This window comes from Haliotis rubra, unplaced genomic scaffold (genome assembly GCF_003918875.1).
Source record: "Haliotis rubra isolate DU_JTF1 unplaced genomic scaffold, ASM391887v1 Scf182, whole genome shotgun sequence".
In the NCBI taxonomy this organism is placed as follows: domain Eukaryota; kingdom Metazoa; phylum Mollusca; class Gastropoda; order Lepetellida; family Haliotidae; genus Haliotis; species Haliotis rubra.
Window position 1 is genome coordinate 445,167 of NW_025765803.1, and position 22,422 is coordinate 467,588.

A 22,422-nucleotide genomic window follows, 5' to 3' on the forward strand; every position below is an offset into this window, starting at 1 on the left:
ACTAACGGGATCGGATGGTCAGGCTCGCTGACTTGGTTGTCATCGGTTCCCAAATAGGTAGATCGATGTACAGTGTGATGACTCTGAGCTTTCCGCGAGTCAACATTAGCATTGTGACGTCATAACTGTAAACCATTATGACGTCATATGTCTAGCGGTACTACACTAGTGTAACATTGCCGTAAAATATTACACTGCAGCATCTTCAATAATCAGGCGTACATCAGATCGTATTACCCGAGGGAGAGGTTTACAACGTAGCTACTTTAGAAATGTACAGTTTGATGTTTCCCATTTTTCACCTCCTGATGAATACATCGAGTGTCACAATAGTTATATCACAGAATGTCTACATGCTGCAACTATACTTGCAATTCCTACTTCAGAATTCCAAGCACAATTAAAGCCATACTGGAGGAGTATGAACTTAAAGAACATCATGACCATATGCGTAATTGCAGCAAAAATTGGATTTCTAACGGCAAAAGCCACAGCTCAGATGACACATATTTTATTGAATATAAACATGCTAAACGTGCATTTCGAAGAAACCACCGTTCAGCTAAGCAACGTTAAAGAAATGAAACATTTGATGAAATTTACCAAGCAGCTGAGGTAGACATCCAAGAATACTTTAGAGTTACAAAAAGGTTAAAACGTAAAAGAGAGCAAACACAGTCTCTAACTTATAACAGTGACTCCTGTAACACGCAGGAAGGTGTATGTAATCTCTCTGCCAGGTACTTCAGAGACTTGTCTGTACCTCAGGGTCCAGAATGCTTTGATACTGGATTTACAGAGCACGTTGATAAGTTTGTAGAAGATGTTGTATATAACCCTGTAAATGACGACAATCATTCAGTCATTCTCTCCCCGTTTACTAAAGATGAGGTACTTGATACAGTAAAACGTCTTAAAACAACAAATCTCTAGGCCCAGATGGTATTTCAAACGAGCATGTAAAGTATGCTGGTTGGTCTGTTATTGACCATATTGTATCACTATTTAATGCCATTGTATCGTTTGAGTATGTACTAAATGCATTTAGTGTTGGTAATATTTTACCAATTCACAAAGGAAATGGTAAAAGCAAGCATGATCCATGTAATTATAGAGGTATCACTCTTACACCTGTTCTCTCAAAACGTTTTGAAAGATTACTGCTCAAAAGAATTGAAACATGAACAAAAGCTGAATAAGATTTGCCCCACCCTCTCCAGTTTGGATTTAGGAAGTGTGCGGGGCGAAAACTGCAGCGCTTACTCTAACTTAAAGTATGACCTACTATGTCGAAAGAAATTCACCTGTTTATTGTGCCTTCCTTGATAATGAGAAAGCGTTTGACAGAGTTTGGTTGAATGGGCTTTCTATAAGCTTTACAATTTCGGGATTCGAGGTAAACTGTGGCGACTTATATACACTATGTACACATCAATGAAATCATGTGTTAGCACTGGTGGCAGTATTTCTAATGTATTTGATGTAAAACAGGGGGTAGGTCAGGGTCGTGTCTTATCAGCTTGGTTCTTCACTCTATATATAAACGACTTACTTCAAAGTATCGTTGACTCTGGGCATGGCATATGTTTACCATGGGGTAAAACACCAGGGGTGCTGTTAGCCGACGACTTGTCTTTGTTAAGTGCATGCCCAGGTGGACTTCAAAGTGTGCTTGATGTTGTACATAAGTATGCGCACACATGGCACTTGTGTTTTAATGCAGCAAAGAGTTTATTTCTTGTATTTGGAGACACAAAAGAAATGTCCATCCTATAATATACATTGATGAGACTGAAATACCCTTTAATACCTTTTAATACACATGTAAAATTTCCTGGCCTCCAAATCTGTTCATCCAGTAGAATTATAGAATTTACGCAGTTTGTATGTGAAAGGCTTAGGATACTCCTTAATGCCAATAAGAACCATGGCCTTTCACCCACTTTGTTGCGTCCTTATTTGGGAAGAGTTATTCTGCCATGCGGTTTGTACTCTTGTAATGTATGAAAAGGAATATGATATGCTGGAAACTGTACAAAACCAGTTTTGTAAGAGTATCCAAGGCCTTTCAAACGTGGATCATCCACAATAGCCAGAGACAGTCTCGCCCTGGTCACACTACTAAGATTAAGCACCAGAAGGCTTTGCTATTTCTCGGTAAACTATGTAACAGCGATACTGAATTTGTATTTAAGAAAGTGCTTGTGCATAGACTTTGTCAGTACAGACAGACTTCATCACTGGAGAAAGAGCGATATAGCAAGTCATCGCCAATCTTCCACATGCTCAATCTTGTAACAATGTATGACCTAGATATGCATTTGTACAACTATGTAAAACCAATCTTCCTTCTCTAACGAAGGCTGAGTGGTCTGAAATACTAGTTAAAGAAAGAATACCAGTGTATTCTGGAAAAATCTGAACATTTGGATTCACCGATATATAAAAGAAACATTCAACAAGAATTCTATGACTATGACAATGACAATGAATAGAGAAGTAATTACACGTATCCCTAAACCAGGTAAGAGATAGAAGATTTCTGAAGAATTGGCGAACTATATCCCCCTAAACGCATTATATAAAGTTATAAGTACTTGTATCACAAACAGGGTTTAAAAAACATTGAATGTTCTCATAAACGAAAATCAAACGGAATTCATTCCAGGAAGATGCATTACGGAAAATATTAGACTTCTCTATGATATTATGTTTGAAACTAAAAGGCAAAACATAAAAGGTTTACTTATCTTAATTGACTTTGAAAAGCTTTCGACACCGTGTCAAAAACATTCATTAAGATGGTCCAAGATAAGTTTGGTTTTGGAAGTAACATTCAAAAATGGGTTAACATATTCATTTCTAATGCATCCTCGTGTATGATACAGAATGTTCACTTGTCAACGTTTTTCGACAACGAAAGGGGATGTAGACAGGGTGATCCCATCTCTCCATATTTATTCTTATTGCAGAAATACTAGGAATAATGATCAGAGATAACAACAGAAGAAAAGTTAAACGACAAAGAATTGGAAAGACGTAATTTTACGTTGATATGTCAGGGAAAATAACCGTCGTCCCATGAAAAGTTTAGCTTTATTTCGACCACGATTGTCCACATCTTCTCATCTCTCCCTAATCCCCCTGAAAACATTTATTACTGATTTGAACAGATTATTCTTCAAATTTATATGGAATGATAAAATTGACAAAATAAAACGAATTAATTTAGTGCGAATGTACGAAGACGGTGGTCTAAGAATGGTCGATGTAAAACCTTTATCGACTCTTTAAAACTTTCATGCTTGAAGAGATATATTTCAAAATCTAAGAACCCTGATCTTGTCGGCTTCCCTTTACAAAACCTTCTTCTCCTAGGAGCCAACATTACAAAACACTATAAAGTTAAATATCCATTTTGGAAATACTCTCTTGATGCCTACCATAGATATTTTAATAAGATATGTGTGTAACAATAACGATATTAATGAAATGTAATCATGTAACCAGTATGCTAAATCACCACTGTAACCAAAGCCAGTCTAGACTACTAGTCGTCCGACTTCAGTCGCGGTCAGCGGTCTAGGCGTCTGACTTTGTGTGCTGAGGTGCCTGACTCTGAGGGTGCGGGTTCGAATCCCGGATGGGACTCAACCCAAAAGTACTAGAATCTGTACTTTACTAGTGTAATCCCAAATATGACATATGTTGCATTTGACCACTTTCTAAAATGGCATTGTGTATTTCATACATGTGGAATAGTCTATATTAAAGATATTTGTAAAGACTACGATTTTCTAACATTTGCGGAACTTAAAGGAAAATTTGGCATGAAGGGTACTGTACTTGATTTAAATCGTGTGTACCCAAACAGTGGAAAGAAGTTACAGGAACAAAAACAATTTGAATATACCGAAGTTATCCTCGTGTTCTCCTTGGAAATATTTGATTAAACCTAGTAAAGGCTATAGGATATTCTGTGATAATTTCATATCTGATTATAACATTCCGAATGTGTGTCTGAAATGGAACGGGGAACTAAATGATTTGATAAATTGGAAAATCATATTTTCACAATGTAGACAATCCACTAGTTTTTGCAGAGCCATTTCCACTAAACGAGAACTGCTGAAAATGAAACTGATAGATAATGACCTATGTACATTACGTGGTTCAGTAAGTGAGGATATTTACCATGTATACCTTGATTGTCCAATCATCAAAATGTTCTGGGCAGATTTTAACAATTTTGTAACTCAAGTCCTTGGTAAACGTATGAAATGTCAAACCATGATATTCTATTTTGTTGCAGTGGTAACTATTTACTCCACCACATGATATTATAGTCAAAGCGCCACATTTTCGTTATGAATATTAATGGACACAAACCTAGCTTCACAATCTACAGAACATTATTAAAGGACGTTCATGAGATTGAGAAATTTGTCATTTGAAAACAACAATATGAAACATTTTTACAGAAAATGAAATGCCCTAGATGCAGTCCTGTAATTAGAAATTAGAAATCACATTCTCTGTATTACTTATGTAGCATTTCAATTGTTTTATCTTGATATTCCCAATACGAAATACATTGTACTGTCTGCTTTTTATTATGCAATTTTTAACATTTTACTCCACCTATATATTTTGTTCAACTGTAACCAAGTAAAGTGAATAAAAAAAATACTTAAAGCTGAGGAGTCATATGTTGCTCCTGTAACGAGGTTGAGACTTAACCTTGAAAATAGCAGACTATAAGATATCCTAAAAATGTTCACAGACTGTGGTCTACATGTTATAATATGCCAGAATGTTTCAATAATATTGCTACTCTTCTACGTATCAGCACACTTAGCATTCAGTCTCTTGAGTGTGAATGTGGCATAGTTGCCTATGATATTGTAAAACATGTATTTCTACACTGTACTCTCATACAAAGTAGTAGAAATGCTTTGAGTCACTAGTGGACATGCTAGATGTTGTCACTTTTGTCAGTTTATGGAATGATGAAGACCTATTTGTCTCATTTATGCTCTGTCTACCAAATGTATATGCTCAAGAGCTTGAACAAGAAATGTGGTTTAAATGTATAAAACTAATCGCAAACTCTGTAAAACCCTGGCTGCATCAACTAAAATACCTATTCTAATTTTGATTATCACACTCTGTAACCTGTAAATACATATATATAACCTATGTTACAAACTGCTGTATCTTCGACTTCGGAGGAAATAAAGATTATCTATCTCTATCTCTATCTCATATTCTAGTACGTTCGTTGGATTGTGTCCTAACCATAGGGCGTGGATTCCTGAATGGGACTCAAGCCAACAAAAGAGTTAGAATCTGCACTTTACTGAGAAAGTATAATCCCAAATGTAACATGAGATACATTTGACCACTTTCTAAATGGCATTGTATATTCATATTTGAAATCACTTCGTAAATAACTTTCATTGATAGTGGGAACGATTTTCTTGCAGGGTAGATGGGAGGTGGTGACGGAGGTGATGTCACCGTACCCTGTGTTAAACCTATACAAAGTGTGTTAACTCGAGCGAATGTCAAAGTAGAAGCCGCACTCGAGTTTCCAGTGAACAAAGAGGCCCAAGTGAGGTGAGGGCAAATGGTAATAAATCAAAACATGATGAAATCTTCAGCACATACGTTCCAGTGAGTCGTAATCGTTAGGGGGCGGTGGAAACAAATCTACCAATCTGTGTACGAATCTACCACACTTAAACACAGAAACACACTCGTTTATGTTGTCATAAACGATTGTATAGATTTATAACAACCTTGATCAGGCCCCTTTGCTTGTCACAGTAAGGTTGTATATTACATCAGGTGATCATTCTGTCCTCGATATCACAACCCAGCCGAACCCGACAGAGAGCAGTGAAGGTAAGATGGTTTTGTTTTTGTGAAATGTTGGTGTATTGTTACATATCTGTAACACACTGTAATCCATTATTTGATATATAGAAGATACTAAACAACCTTCCGTTTAATACCATTTTTATTAAACGAGTTAATGATTTGGTATCAAAAGAGCGAAATCGAGTTTGATACTAAATCTTTCACGAGTTTCATAACAATGGTATTTCACGGAAGCTAGTTTAGTATTCTGTTTTACTCTCCAACAAAACATGATAGAAACTACTTACAGTGTGATGACTCTCAGCTTTCCGCGAGTCAAGCTAGGTCTAATACCATTGTGACAGAGGTATTAGCATTGTGACGTCATAACCGTAAACTATTATGTCGTCATACGTCTAGCGGTATTACTTTAGTGTGATATTGCCGTAAAGTATTACACTGCAGAATCTTCCACGGGCGAGTAATAATCACTTTGATCTCATGGATTCTATAAGTTGTATCCTGTCCCTCGGGTAATACGGTCTGATGTACGCCTTTTATAACAGTGTCATCCGAGTCGGTAGGCGAGGGATAACACTGCTACAAATAGGCGTACATCAGACCGTATTACACGAGAGAGAAGTTTACAGCGTAGTTATCTTACCGCCATGTTAAATGTGCAATAAAATCTTTTTATTTTGAAGATCGATAAGCACGCAACCAACTATGTTACATCAAACCTTTGAAGGGGCAAAGTACATGTAAACAAAATGGCGTCTGCGTCTGGACTGGATTTTTAAAGTCAGTGAAACATATTCTGACAAGCGTAAAACTGCTATAAAATGGTTAATTATATTTAAGTTGAATGTGCAAACGATGCAATGTTTACAACAGTTTTCAAAAGGCAGTAAAAGTCGGGAGAACAAAGTGAATAGTGAACTCAAAACAGCTAATCGAACGATTTTCGAACTCCATGCACTGCATGCGTCATATTACGAAGTCATACGATTGTTAGCGATACAGCTTCTCGGCTGATAGATTGGCGGTTACCGTGGCGACCGGGTAATATTTTTCCAGTTGTCACCATCCTGGGAGGGTGACACGCAAACTTGTTAAAGCGTCATTGACCAATGAAATTAAAGTATTTTCCACGAAGGTAAGACAAGTCTGTGAATTGATAGACGAAGGTGTGGGCTATGAAAATGGCTTTCGAAAGTCATGAAGTAAGAGATATATTTTATCAAAACGTCGAAAGTACATACTGCTTCTCAATTACAACATAGGCATGTGGTATATCAAAATGTACCTTGCGATGTGTGTTTTACAACTACCATTATATATCATGAATCTCAATAATATATGTATGCATAATAATCAATATGATGATAATTGCTTCTGCCAAAACCGAAGGTTTGTTGCAGAGGGTATGCATTCAACCCTGTTTGTGTAAGTGTATTTATGTGTTAGTATCTTTACTCAAAAACCACTCTGATGGATTTCAATGAACCTTTCTGGATCTATTGGGTATGTCCCTAGGACAGAAACAATTAGATGGTGAAAAAGTACACTCTTCAAAAAAAGAAACGCATAAGCAAAATATCATTGAAAAATTTGGTCTTATTCAATGATGTAAATCAACGAAAATAAACGGTATGGCATTGAAATTATGTAGAGCAATACATTGGTATCTCGAGCGCATTTTACAAGAGTGATAGTCATCATAGCTATTACTGCTGTCCACGAGGTGACGTTGACGTTACTACCTTGTATGACCACCTCTTACTGCTAGAACTGCACGACACCTTCTTGACACAGACTGAATCAGTTGTTGGATGTTTCGTTGTGGAATCCTTCTCCATTCCACCTGCAGCATGTTGAACAATAGTTACTGTTAAAGCCTCAATGGCGGATGACGACGTTGACGTACACGTTTATCTATCTGATCCCACAGGTTTCAGATCCAGAGATCTGGAGGGGGTGGGGGTGTGGGGGTGTGTGTGTCGGTCATTAATGTTCTATTGTCCAGGTAGTCCACTGTAGCACGTGTGGGTGTGTGAGGTCTGGCGTTGTCCTGCTGGTACAGTTCCCTTTGGCGGTCGACAAGGCGATGCACGTGAGGACAGAGAACCTGTTCGATATATCGACCGGCCGTAAGATTGCCTTGGATGAGCACCAATTCCGACCTGCCAGGTGTATGAGATGGCTCCCACATCATCACACCATCTCCACGAAATCTGTCCACTTGCCTGATGCAGTTGGATGCAAAATGTTCATTGTGTGGCCTGTTGACACGTTGTCTTTCGTCACGTTGTTTGAGGGGATACCGCGATTCATCACTGAACCGTGTGTGCCTCCAGTTTCCAAGGTTCCATGGCTGCACCGCGTTACACCACCTGACTCGCGGACGTTGATGTAATCGTGTCAGACAGGGGCAACTTTTGGGCGTCTGGCACGCATACCTAGCTCTCGGAGACGGTTCCTGATTTTCTGGTCGGACATTCTCCGGGCTCCAAACCGTTCTTGTGCTGTGTCCCGGGCGGAACGATGTTAGTCACGCAATATGGGTTACCCGGATGTAGTGATCTTGGGCTAGTGTGATGACGCACAGTCTTCCTGGTCTTGGATGGTCATTAGTCGAAATGGAATGCACAAAGGATAGCAAACACCATACACCGGAACTATGTAGTTTTTCCTGAAAAAATGGAACCATATGATTATAATTTTCCTGAATTGGTACACAATAGTGAAAATAGTATTGGTACCAAAAATTGAAATTTCCACGGAATTACACACAAGCCCCTGCACTATCTCACAAAAGTCCAGAAACTCTCCGCACTGTGTGGGCAGTTTCTGACAAGGGATTCGACAAAATTAAACATGCAGTTGTTATGAATATATGCTAAGGATGAAAAATGAAAAATAATTTTTCGACAACTCAAAATTTATACTTGCTGGCCCATGGGCCGGCTCCGCGTTCATCTCCGATGATATCTTGGTTTTTTAATCCAAAGTTTAAAAAGTGGTATTAAATCTTGTCGTTTTTTTAGTAAAGTGGGTACTAAAAGAGTGGTGCATACCGTGGCGACCGGGTAATATTTTTCCAGGTAGTTGTCACCCTCCTGACACGGAAACTTGTTAAAGCGTCATTGACCAATGAAATTAAAGTATTTTACACGAAGGTAAAGATAAGTCTGTGAATTGATAGACGAAGGTGTGGGCTATGAAAATGACTTTGCGAAAGTCATGGAGTAAGAGATATGTTTTGTCAAAACGTCGAAAGTAATATGCTTGCTTCTCATGTCTGAGGTGGGTACTGAGGGAGTTTCATGTGAGGTTTGAGGACAGGTTTAGTGTAAACTGGGTACTGAAGGAGAGCTTCATGTGAAGTGTGTACTGAGGACAGGTTTAATGTAAAATGGGTGAAGGAGGGCTGAAAGAGGAGTGTTCATGTGAAGTGTGTATGAGAGTTTCTGTATGAGAGTTTCTGTCCAAATTGGAGGCCACTTAAGAATATGACCACATCATAAGCATGTGTGTTGGAACCACTATGGTTTACTGATCAAGTGTTGACGATTTGTAGCCTATTCTGACCCACATATTACAAACACATGAAATAGCAAATCAGTGTTATTCACATGAACAACAAAACAAAACCCTCAAACTCCACACACTGGAGTGAGTGATTGAGTTAATATTTAACGTCACATCGGCAATTTTTCAGCCATATCGTGAAGAGAACAAATTGGACAGTTATAAATAATATGTATGTATTATAAAACCTGTCGTCAAAGGACAGTAAAACAACTAAACTATCACACTTCGAATTTAAAACTAGCATTTAAAACTAACAGCATTATTTGCTCAATACGTAATATAAAAACAGGCTATAGATCGCCAACAAATGAGTGAGTGAGCTAAAATTTATCGTCACATCGGCAATATTACAGCCCTATCGTTAATTGGTATACATAGTAAGTAATAGTAAATTATAAAAGCTGTCTGCGAAAGACAATAAAATAACTAGACTATCACAGAGACGAATTTAAAACTAGTAAATAAATCTAAAACCGTTTAACTATATATGACAATACAATATAAAAACGGGCTATAGATTGCCAACAACTGAAGGTAGATCACCATACCAGGGACCATGGGACTTACAGTGCATGGACCCTAGCTGATTACACCATCCCTTCAGCTATTAGTAGATTTAAATTTACATTGAATGCTTTGGGACTTACGTACCACCTGGGTCCTTATGAGGCTTATATTTTCTAAAAAGTGAAGACAATGAGTTTTGTACTTAGCAAGTTTAAAGCCGTTTTCAAAACACCATTTATTTATTTTGTTTAAACACAACAGCAGTTGCCGTTCAATAGTATGCACATTCTTACCACGACAAGAAAAATTAAAATCATCCACAAAAGTGATCCATTGACTGAATCGTTTAAAACCTCCGATAAACTGTTGATCTTAATGCTAAATATAGTGGTAGACAAAATACTGCCTTGTGGGACACCTGATCCTGATTGTAATGGTCAGACAGGGTTGAACCCACTCGGAAACTGCCTGTCTGATATCAACTGTGATATAAAAGAGGTAAACGACCCCTCAACCAAAATCATGTAAATCCTTTAAAATACCATGCTTCCAGGTGGTATCGTACGCTTTCTCGAGGTCAAAGAATATCTATACTGTATGTTGTTTATTTATTATAGCATTTTAACAAAGGATTCTAAACGTACCAAATGATCAATGGTTCTTCGATTTTCCTGAAACCACATTGAATATTTGTAATAAGGTTATAGGTTTCAAGATACCAAGTTAATCTATTGTTTACCATTCGTTACATGGTTTTACAGACACAACCCGTTAGAGAGAGATTGGTCTGTAATTAGACGGACCAGTATGGTCCCGGCCAGGTTTTGGAATGGGGACAACAATGGCATTACGCCACGAATTCGGGACATTCCCTGAAGTCCATATTGTGTCAAAAATATTCAAAAGTGTTTCCAAACACGATTCAGGTAAATGCTTCAAAAGCTGATAGTGAATATTATCAGCTCCTGTTGCTGTATCATCAGCTTGTTCAAGGGCGATACGTAGCTCATGTAGTGAAAATAATTCGTTGTAGTGTTAACCATTATTTGAGTAAAATTAATTCTTTTCTTCTCCTGTTGTTTCTGGTGTTTCTGAAACTCAGGGACATAATTGGATGAATTAACGAATGTTTGGCGAGAGTTTCACCAAGCTTAATGGAAATGCCAGCCTTATCAGTAAAAACATTATCACCATCCTTTAAATGATGAACGGTAGATTTGGAACCTTTGCCCTTAATTCTTTCTATCATGTTCCACACCTTTGAAACTGGTGTGCGCGAATATATTTTGGAAACATAGTTTCGCCAAGACTGACGCTTATAATATTTAAATGCGCGTCGATCCTTAGCATATAGCATTTTAACTTTGTCTATAGCTAATTATGAACTGTAGGATGTCGTGGAAAGTATTTTTCGTCTTTTTCCTACACTTCCTGGCCTGTTTACATTCGTTATTAAACCATGGTTTACGAATATGTGGAATTGCAGAGGACTGTGGAATTGTTCTGTCAGCGATGTCATTTAGTTTATCCGAAAAAGACTGTATAGGATCTTAACTGTCCATAAAACGATCATGATTTAAGCGTTCAACACACATAGTCTCATATAATGACCAATCAGCCATGGCGAAGTTCCTTCTTGATAATGGAGGATCATCACCAGGATTGATTGTTTTGAGAATGGTGGGAAAATGATCACTCCCACATAAGTCATCATGGACCATCCATTCAAATTCATTAAATAAGGTGGATTCGGCGAGTGACAAATCCAGGGAAGAATATGTTCCCGTAGCTAGATGTAAATAGGTGGATGAATCGTTGTTAAATATACATAAATTATTACCTGAAATAAATTCCTCGAGGATTTTCCCTTTGTTATTAGTATGAACACTTCCCAAAAGCGGGTTGTGTGCGTCCAGATCACCCATGATAATACATGGTTTGGGAAGCTGATCATATAGATTTTGAAGATCTGATTGTCGAATATCGGAAGATGGAGGGATATACAAATTGCACAATGTCAAAGCAATGTGTAGAGTCAGACGAACAGCAACAGTTTGAAGATTCGTATTTAGCGTGACAGGGCTGTGTGTGACGTTCTTGTGAACCAAAATAGAAGGGCCTCCAGTTGCTCAATCTCCCGGAGGAGAAAAGAATGATAATCGTTGTACTGTCTCAAAGTAAAGGTATCAGTGGTTTTAAATATGTCTCTTGGAGACATAACGCTGCTGGCTGGAAGTCCTGTATCAGCAATTGCATTTCACTAAAATTATTTTTCAGTCCTCTACAATTCCACTGCCGTATATGTGACAACTGTGTCATGGGGGCTCAATGGGCGATCTTTCACGTGAATGTGAGGAGGAACTATTCTTCCGCCTGTCCTCAGAGGACAGAGTAACCTTCATGTCAAGAGATTCAAATGAGTTCTGTAAAGGAACCTCTGGAGATGAAGGGATGGTGATTGTTTTTTCTTTTCAGTTTTTTCCTTTGTGCTTTCCTTTTGTTGAGTGAATAGGAACTGGTTGCTTAATAAACATTTGTGAGTGTATCTCAGGCTGACTCTCTGTCTGAGATGCAGACGTTGACTTGGTGACTGGGGTAACAAGGTTACTGGTCTCAGGATGGCTTACAACAGGCAACTGTGGCACCACTTGTCATCCCTTTAAGTCGTGACTATGGCACTACGACGGACGAGGAACCGACAGGTCTCCCGGAATAGATTTTGAGATGTCCCCCGCCATGACTGGCTGTTCCGTTTCTGCAGTTTCACCCCTCCGCGACAGATAACAACTTTTGCGTTTTCAATGATGATAGTTTCTTAAACACTTTTCTGGGTGGAGTCCGGAAAGTTTTCAAATATAAGAAAGCTGTTGGGTATTAGTAAATGATAAACATGTGTACTATTTATATTTCTGTGGCAATTTTGTACAATGATCAAATTTGCAATTCATCGGTCCGTTTCTGACTCAAATGGACTGTAGCATCGGAGTGGATTGGGGACATACACCTCCACTCCGATATTGAAAACCCTTTTGATTGATGCTGGAACGGTTGATCAAGCAAATGTCATGAGAGATACGTGTTTGTATTTACAGCGATACCATATTTCTTTATTGTGAAGCGTTTGACTGCTGTTACCGCCTGTTCCTTCAACTCCACAGTGATTTCCTGCAGTGATGTCAGACAGGCAACGAGCCCTGTCACGAACAATGCCTCGACAAGAGTTCAGTGCCCTGTGCGCCGACAGAGCAACCTCAACATTTGCAAATGTTTTGATCGATAACAAATTTAGAGATTGCTGCCTCCGTGCACACTCCACAAGAAGTGAACCACTACGGAGCCGGGTGACGTTGTTAACCTCACCACAAATCCCAGATACAGCCTTTGAAATAGCGAATGGGTTAAGCTTGATCGGTAAAAATCAGTCCAAGAATCATTGTTTGGAATAATGTTTCCACTTAAAGGATCAAAATCCTCAAAACGCCTTTTCTTCTCACTACGAGATGAACCAGAATGTAATAGTGCCATGATGAAAGGAAATGATTCAACACCCCTGCTGCCCACCCACCATGGAGTGTCAACAAGGACAGGGTAGACTCGCACCGGATCTCCAGGATGCTAACACCAGGGATACAGGGGTTTCATACTCCAGCAAATATGACACGAATAGCTATATTTGTCTAATGGATCAGTTGTCAAGCTGGTTCGGCCCATAACAATAATCTAAAGACAAATAGAATTCAGCGGTCAACATCACCAGATTGGCCCATGAGCCACCGCCTTCTGGCATAGGACTCTAGGCAATGTAACATAAGAATAATTTGTATATTGAGGATCAAACTATCCAAAGCCCCAAAATAAGAATATGTGCAAATAATATATTTACCATGCACAGGCCTTGGCGTGACCAGCCGATTGATAGAACCGGGCCAGTTCTACCACCCGTCTAGGTGAAGTAAGGGGCGAAGTGGTGTGTTGGGCAAAAGGAACACGGTTCCAGGCTCCCAGTGCCCTCAACCACCAGAATCCCGTCCTCAACCGACACAGGGGCGCAACCCACGGCAAACGGGTTGGTGGACCAAATATACCCCCGGGTCCACAACGGGGGTTGAAGAGCGCTTAGTGTTACCCAGCACCCACCACGAGGAGATGGCTCTTCACGGGTGCCAACTGAAGGTAGATCACCATACTAGAGTCCATGGTGACTTACAGTACATTTGCTTCCTGCATGGACCATAGCTTGATTTACACCATCCCTTCAGTTGTTAGCAATTGAGACACATCTAGCCATAAATTAAAAATACACATATGCTACGATTAAAAAAGTGGAAAGTTTAAATTTACTATGAATGTTTTGGGACTTACGTACCCTCCCAGGAGGACAATAATTGGACAGTACTTTAACCTCCTTCGAGGATACAGCCACTAACAATCTGAGCTACTAATTCAAACTTCAAATCATAAAATATTTATCTATCTACAAATCATTTAACAAATCTAATTCTTTTAAAAATGCAATAATTAAATGAGAACTAATGTTATAAAAAGATCCTTCGTAGTTCGTGATTAAAAAATAGTTATCCCTTGTCATGGAATATTCAACACAGCCAAGCAAGACATGATCAAGCAGCTTGTGAGCAAGCGTCATGTTGGCTCATTCTCTGAATCTTATGATGTTTGATTAACTTTGCTCGCTAGTTTATATTCCCACCTGTGATTCTCTAGTGTGTTTTAAAGTCAATCGTCGACATCTTTTAATACTCCAAATGTTTTCACTTTTTACAGTATAAATTGTTTTTGTCACGATATGGCTGAGGTATTGCCGATGTGACGTTACATATTAACTCACTCACTATGAATGTTTGATACTTTCTTTTGGTTTTGCATTCTGCTTGTGTAGCCCGATGTCAATGGGAGTCTATGCAACCTGTTTAAGAGGCGACTAATGGGTTCGGGTGATCATTCTCTCAGACTTGGTTCATGGATGTCTTCGTATCCGTATTGCGTAGATCGATGCTCAGGGTGTCAAATACTGGAGTGTCTGGTCCAGTCTCACTTATTTACCTACTGCCGCCATATAGCTGGAAAATTGCAGAGTGTGGCGTTAGTCAATAACAACACCACAAAAAAGTGAAGGAACGATTTTGTTGACTATCTTGAGCAATTCCTGAGCCTTGAGGCTCATCTCCTCTCTATCAGTGACTGTGTAAAGTATGCCATCTGACAACTCACGACTTAGTATGTAGATGGTTCTTAATGGTTTGAAAGACAGATCTTTATGTCAAACTCATGTTGGAAGACAAAATTGGTATCCATTATGATTTCACAAGGGTCAATTCCAACAAACAGGCACACATATATGTTCCATATATCATCTATAAATGCATATATACCATTAAAACAACTAGGGGTATTCCATTTTGCAAGCATACTACTAGCCAATGCCAATGCATATGGGAAAACGTAATGTATATCCATACAGATGAAACATTTCCAAAGGAATGGAATAAATTGTCACATTTTCCCTTAATTTCTCTTCATCATCCGTCTCCTCTTTGGCTTCATCATTTGAATTTTATCAATCTCGTAAATCCAATATCCCCTACTTTATTAATGGTATATATCGTATGGCGTTCTGTAGTAGCGGTGGTGATTATTTTGCAGGATTGTGCGATTCCCGTGAAGATTGTATATTTGTCATCCACGCGGAGACACCTACCATCATTGAGGACAACTCGGGCAGGGAATATTGACAACCTGTAGGTCATGGCCAGTTCAGACCCGGACAGGGAAGCCATGGGTGGTTCAGGCGAAGCCCTGGGTGGTTCAGGCGAGGAAGATCCTACGGTCCATGGCGGTTCAGATCTACACGAGGAGGATCCTGGAAACCACTCGGCCATTGCCAGGCTGACTGATCGTGGACGTTTCTCTGAAGATCATTCGGCCATTGCCACGCAAAGGAGTCAGCCTTTCCTGTCCAATCCAGGGCGTGGTACGTGTGCAGTTTTTTTTCTTCACTCTACCTTAGCGTCACATAGGTCTTACAAGCGCTGTGTACTCCATTAATCATTCATTGCTCTGCTATATATATTTTACAGTTGTACTATAGACTTTACGACACATGCTTTAGAGAACCTTGGTGTGTATAACAAATGAGAGGCTATTTCCTGTACTTTCGAAGAGCACCGGTGAAAATCCGGGTTAGAATTGATCTTCAGAAAACTTGCTTGTCGTATGAGGCTACTAACGGGATCGGGTGGTCAGACTCGCTGACTTGGTTGACACATGCCTTTATATCCCAATTACGTCGATCGATGCTCATGCTGTTAATCACTGGATTGTCTGGTCCAGGCTCGATTATTTACAGACCATCGTCATATAGCTAGAATATTGTTGAGTGCGGCATGAAACGTAACTCACTAACCTTCGTTAGAGCCTACAAATATTCCAGATTTCATGATATAGAACACGGACTTATTGCAAATCCCAATAATTGGTAAATGCAAAATGGAGCCCACTATGACTTAACAGGTTGCTTGGTATCAAACAGTCAGTAATCGTACAATATTTAAAGGGCACATATATAAATCTTTTTTTAACTTGTCATATAAGGTTAACACATTCTGCAAACTGAATGGAACATATAACAGTGGGTATTAATTGGTGGTGTCAGAGACATTTATACAGAGACATTTGGCCTGATCATTGAGCAGACTTTACATGGCATCTTGCTGCTCTTGGTTATTGATTTGCACCAGTGACTTACAGGAAGAGACTGACACTAACGTGGTCCAGTTTGAAGCATACACTCAAATACTAATAAAAACAACTGCAGCTCTCTTTATATTGTATTAACGGAGCTGGTTGTTGAACATTAGCATGGATATGTTGCCAGGTGGTTCTGCCTCCGCTATCAATGTTTCCAACTCGAAGTACGTTAATATTTCCACTGGACAGACAGTTCCCGGGACAGTCGGAGATGGTGAGTTAACAGCAGACCAAGCCAAGCCTTGATTACACACTTGCAAACTTTCAATGAAAATTCTTGACAAATAAATGTTAAAACAATCAAAATACCCAGATGGGACTCAGGTAGAATATGTGCCTTCGGCATGCTATTACTAGTCATAGAGGCAGATAGCTGGAATATTGCTGAGTGCGGCGTAAAACTAAACTCACTCACTCACTCACAGAGGCAGACCCATGAGAAACTGTGAAACTGAATGAATAAGAACTTCATCCTATGCATTCTGTAAGAGGCAGTTAAATGGTTGTGCTCATTTCGACTTACCTGACAGCGTTGTTTGTAACTCATCACAAGTATTTACTTACAGACTGTCGTTATACAGCTTGACTATTTTTAACTGTGACATTAAACATCCCGCACAAAGAGAATTGTCAAAGCATCTGTATAACTCTGGTGATAAGGGTATCTCAAATACCACTTATGTTTTGCAGTCAGAACATAGTAGTAAAGGCAAAATGCAAAATATTTCGATAAGTTACAAAATATTAAAGATCCAGAAAATGACTATTTGACAACCATTTCTTATCATACATTGATATTCATGATGTTTTGCCCATAAATTAGACGGCGCTATTTTGCACTCATCACGTCACAATCTTAAGTAGGCCTGATTATGGTTAAATTGTATGTGTATTTTAGTTTACATTAATTACCCACGTTAACGACTTCAACATCAGTATATTTAATCACGTCGATGTGTCCTAAGCACAACACATGTATGTTTATACAATGTCGTATTTGTCCACAGGTACTCTCGAACTTCTTCTAAATGAAGCCAAGGACACATTTGTTGAAACAGATGTCTACAGACAGGTGAAGCGTAAACTTGAAACGTTTGGTTACGTGACAATCTGTGGTGCCTCAGGAGAAGGGAAGACCACAATGGCTCTGATATTGAGTTCACAGTACAGAAACCGAGGTTACCAGGTCGTGTTTGTGGACAGCATTGACAAGTTTGATTTGGACATCTGCCTCAGTTCTACTCCAAGAGTATTTCTCATCATTGATGACATGTTTGGTACTGTAGGCTTGTCCACTAATGTGCTACTGATTAAATCATTTCTTAAAAATCTTCTTCTCCATTTAGAAAACTGTAAGCAGGCCCTGAAACAAATTCAGTCAGTTAGGAAAGAGGAAAGTAAACACAAGCAGGATGATGAAAGAAAAAGTCAAAGAAAGGATATTCGTGTCATATTCACAACAAAGTCATACAACTTTCATGGCGGACTTGCACAACTGCACTTTGTTTGTTTTCCTCTGTTTGAGGAACAAGCAGTGATGAATATAACCTTACACAGTCTTTCCCCAGCAGAGGAACAGCACATATATGAGAGACATAAGAACATACCAGATGACTGTTCCAAAGGTAATCTACCCGAATACAGTGATTTGGAAATACCTTCAAAATTATTTGGATTCCCGCTCATATGTAAACTTTGTACTTTTTCAAACAATCCTAGAAAGCTTTTCAAAGAACCATTGTCTTATTTGAGAGGGGAACTCACTGTCATAATTGGTGCTATGAATGATCGATCTGCAGTGTTTGTCCTGATGTTACTTTGTGAAGGCAGATTACAACTGACAAAGTTAGAAAGTGATGATGCAGACCAGGAGTTGGATGAGAAAGTCAACATTGTGATACGTCTAATACCTACAGCAACACGCTCTGGGATGTGTCAAGCAGCACGTAGTTTCAGAGGTACATTTTTCACAAGAGGAGACACTGTTGCCTTTGCTCATTCTTCAATCTATGATGCATGTGCATGTGTTTTATATAATAGCATCAATCCAAGCTTTGTTTTGAAGAACTGCAGTGATGCTTTTCTGTATGAGCGAGTACTCCAAGAAACCGTCATAGAAACCAAAGTTGATGATAATCTTCATTTTATTTTCATTTCCGAAGACTATTATGATCTTCTGTCCACACGGTTTGCAAATGCTATTAAGCAAGGACAGTTTTCAAAGTCAGTAACACATCCAATCCTCAAGCACAGCAATCTAGCTGAACAGCTTCTTAAAAGACTGACATTTGGTGAGACGAAACACAACACAAATGATTCAGTGGAGCATGATTGGATTCACCAAAGAGAAAAAGGAAAGTGTTTCTTGTATTGGGCTGTTCTGGGACATAATCCACAGTTGGTTACACATGTGGAGACTCAAACTGGAGAAGTGTTCACAGATGACGAGATCACAGAAGCTATGGAAGGCTGTGCTCAAACAAACAAGGTGACGTTACTGCAATGGCTACTCTCAAAGACTGATGGACAGGATTGGACTAATAAACTGGACAGACTGCTGTTGTCTGCAGCAGAAAATGGCAGTACTGAAACACTTTTGTATCTTCTGAAAGCTGGAGCCAGTCTCCATACCTCTGACTCCAGGATGCAAAACATTTTCCATTTGGTGTGTAAGTCACAACACGAAGACACACTTCGGGCACTGTTAAATACACAGTCAAATACAGATATTTTAAACAGGGTTGATGTGAATGGCTACACTCCTCTACTGGTTGCAGCAAAAACAGGATCAGAGGAATGTTTCAAACAGCTGGTATCGATCTCAAATATGGATGTTCAGGGCATGGATGGAAATTGTGTTTTACATCTTGCTTGTCAAAGAGGAAACATTGCCATTGTTAGGCAACTGCTACCTTCAGTCAGCATTGACAAAAGAGGCATGGATAGCCGGACACCAATCATGTTGGCAGCACTCAAGGGACACAAAAGGTGTTTGACTTCCTGGAATCAAAGGGGCGGACCTGTCTATGCTTGATACATTTGATGATAGTGTACTTCACCTTGCCTGTGAGGGAGGAAACATGACTTTGGTTGAACATCTGGTATCAGATTCTAATATCAACCTCAAAGGCGGTAATGGATGGACACCAATCATGGCTGCAGCTGTCAATGGACACAAAAAGCGTGTTTGACTTCCTGGAATCAAAGGGGCAGACCTCTCTATGCTTGATACATTGGGTGATAGTGTACTTCACCTTGCCTGTGAGGGAGGAAACATGGCTTTGGTTGAACATCTGGTATCAGATTCTAATATCAACCTCAAAGGCGATAATGGAATGACACCAATCATGGCTGCAGCTCTCGATGGACACAAAAGTGTGTTTGACTTCCTAGAATCAAAGGGGCAGACCTCTCTATGCTTGATACATCTGGTGATAGTGTACTTCACCTTCCTGTGAGGGAGGAAACATGGCTTTGGTTGAACACCTGGTATCAGATTCTAATATCAACCTCAAAGGCGGTAATGGGAGGACACCAATCATGGCTGCAGCTTTCGAAGGACACAAAAGCGTGTTTGACTTCCTAGAATCAAAGGGGCAGACCTCTCTATGCTTGATACATTTGGTGGTAGTGTACTTCACCTTGCCTGTGAGGGAGGAAGCATGGCTTTGGTTGAACATCTGTTTTCAGATTTTAATATCAACCTCAAAGGCGGTAAGGGAAGGACACCAATCATGGCTGCAGCTTTCGATGGACACAAAAGCGTGTTTGACTTCCTGGAATCAAAGGGGCAGACATCTTTATGCTTGATACATCTGGTGATAGTTTACTTCACCTTGCCTGTGAGGGAGGCAACATGGCTTTGGTTGAACATCTGGTATCAGATTCTAATATCAACCTCAAAGGCGGAAATGGAAGGACACCAATCATGGCTGCAGCTTTCGATGGACACAAAAGTGTGTTTGACTTCCTGGAATCAAAGGGGCAGACATCTTTATGCTTGATACATTTGGTGATAGTGTACTTCACCTTGCCTGTCAGGGAGGAAACATGGCTTTGGTTGAACATCTGGTATCAGATTCTAATATCAACCTCAAAGGCGATAATGGAATGACACCAATCATGGCTGCAGCTCTCAATGGACACAAAAGCGTGTTTGATCTCCTGGAATCAAAGGGAGCTGACCTCACTCTGCTTGATACATTTGGTGATAGTATACTTCACCTTTCCTGTCAGGGAGGAAACATGGCTTTGGTTGAACATCTGTTTTCAGATTCTAATATCAACCTCAAAGGCGGTAATGGAAGGACACCAATCATGGCTGCAGCTTTCGATGGACACAAAAGTGTGTTTGACTTCCTAGAATCAAAGGGGCAGACCTCTCTATGCTTGATACATCTGGTGATAGTGTACTTCACCTTGCCTGTGAGGGAGGAAACATGGCTTTGGTTGAACATCTGTTTTCAGATTCTAATATCAACCTCAAAGGCGGTAATGGAAGGACACCAATCATGGCTGCAGCTTTCGATGGACACAAAAGAGTGTTTGACTTCCTGGAATCAAAGGGGGCAGACCTCTCTATGCTTGATACATTTGGTGATAGTGTACTTCACCTTGCCTGTGAGGGAGAAAACATGGCTTTGGTTGAACATCTGGTATCAGATTCTAATATCAACCTCAAAGGCGGTAAGGGAAGGACACCAATCATGGCTGCAGCCTTAAGTGAACACAAAAGCGTGTTTGACTTCCTAGAATCAAAGGGGCAGACCCCACTCTGCTTGATACATTTGGTGATAGTTTACTTCACCTTGCCTGTCAGGGAGGAAACATGGCTTTGGTTGAACATCTGGTATCAGATTCTAATATCAACCTCAAAGGCGGTAAGGGAAGGACACCAATCATGGCTGCAGCCTTTAGTGGACACAAAAGTGTGTTTGACTTCCTGGAATCAAAGGGGCAGACCTCTCTATGCTTGATACATTTGGTGATAGTGTACTTCACCTTGCCTGTGAGGGAGGCAGCATAGCTTTGGTTGAACATCTGGTGTCAGATTCTAATATCAACCTCAAAGGCGGTAAGGGAAGGACACCAATCATGGTTGCGGCTTTCAATGGACACAAAAGTGTGTTTGATCTCCTGGAATCAAAGGGTGCTGACCTCACTCTGCTTGATGCATTTGGTGATAGTGTGCTCAATTGTGCACGTCAAGGAGGGGACATGGTTATTGTACAACATCTTGTGTAAGATTACCCGTTGAATAGAAACTAAAAAGTTGCTGTCTTACCAACAATCAGAGAAACGATCTGTAGATGAGGCAAAATACATTCTACACAAGAGTAGCATAGGCTTTTAATGTTGATTGGAACTCTCTGGAAAACAAATTTTAGTGTAGTGTGTAACCATTGTATAAAGATTTTATGAATATACGTTCTGAGCCTGTTACAATAGCAGTGTGATAATGATGTACAAAAGAAGTGTCATGACACACCCACCTACATATTGATTAAGGTACCTGGTTTTAAATTAACTATATTATCACAAAAGCTATCATGGAGAAAAAAGACTGTATAGTAAGTCATATTGGGTCAAACATGCTGGTATTTTCATCTCAGGAATAAATACTATCTGGTTGGCGGATTATTTGTATATGAACACTACTCTAGTGCCATACATTACACATATTTTTGGGAGGGA

General features: G+C 39.6%; 2 protein-coding genes and 1 long non-coding RNA gene across 4 annotated transcripts in view; 1 reads left to right on the top strand and 2 right to left on the bottom strand.

Moving 5' to 3' along the window:
* Positions 1 to 6,208, bottom strand: part of LOC124273577 (cell wall protein DAN4-like) — a 33,984-nt gene extending 27,776 nt beyond the window's left edge. Inside the window, exon 1 of the mRNA XM_046708863.1 lies at positions 6,171 to 6,208. The gene's annotated coding sequence lies outside the window, so the exon portion shown is untranslated. The remainder of the gene's footprint in view (positions 1 to 6,170) is intronic.
* The window catches only part of LOC124273578 (peptidoglycan recognition protein 1-like), a 197,772-nt gene that overhangs the window by 319 nt on the left and 175,031 nt on the right, over positions 1 to 22,422 (top strand). The window lies entirely within an intron of this gene.
* Positions 20,028 to 20,639, bottom strand: LOC124273587. Its single transcript, XR_006897699.1, has 2 exons — positions 20,564 to 20,639; positions 20,028 to 20,176 (listed from the first exon to the last, which is right to left on the bottom strand). It is a non-coding gene; the product is annotated as an uncharacterized LOC124273587 (long non-coding RNA).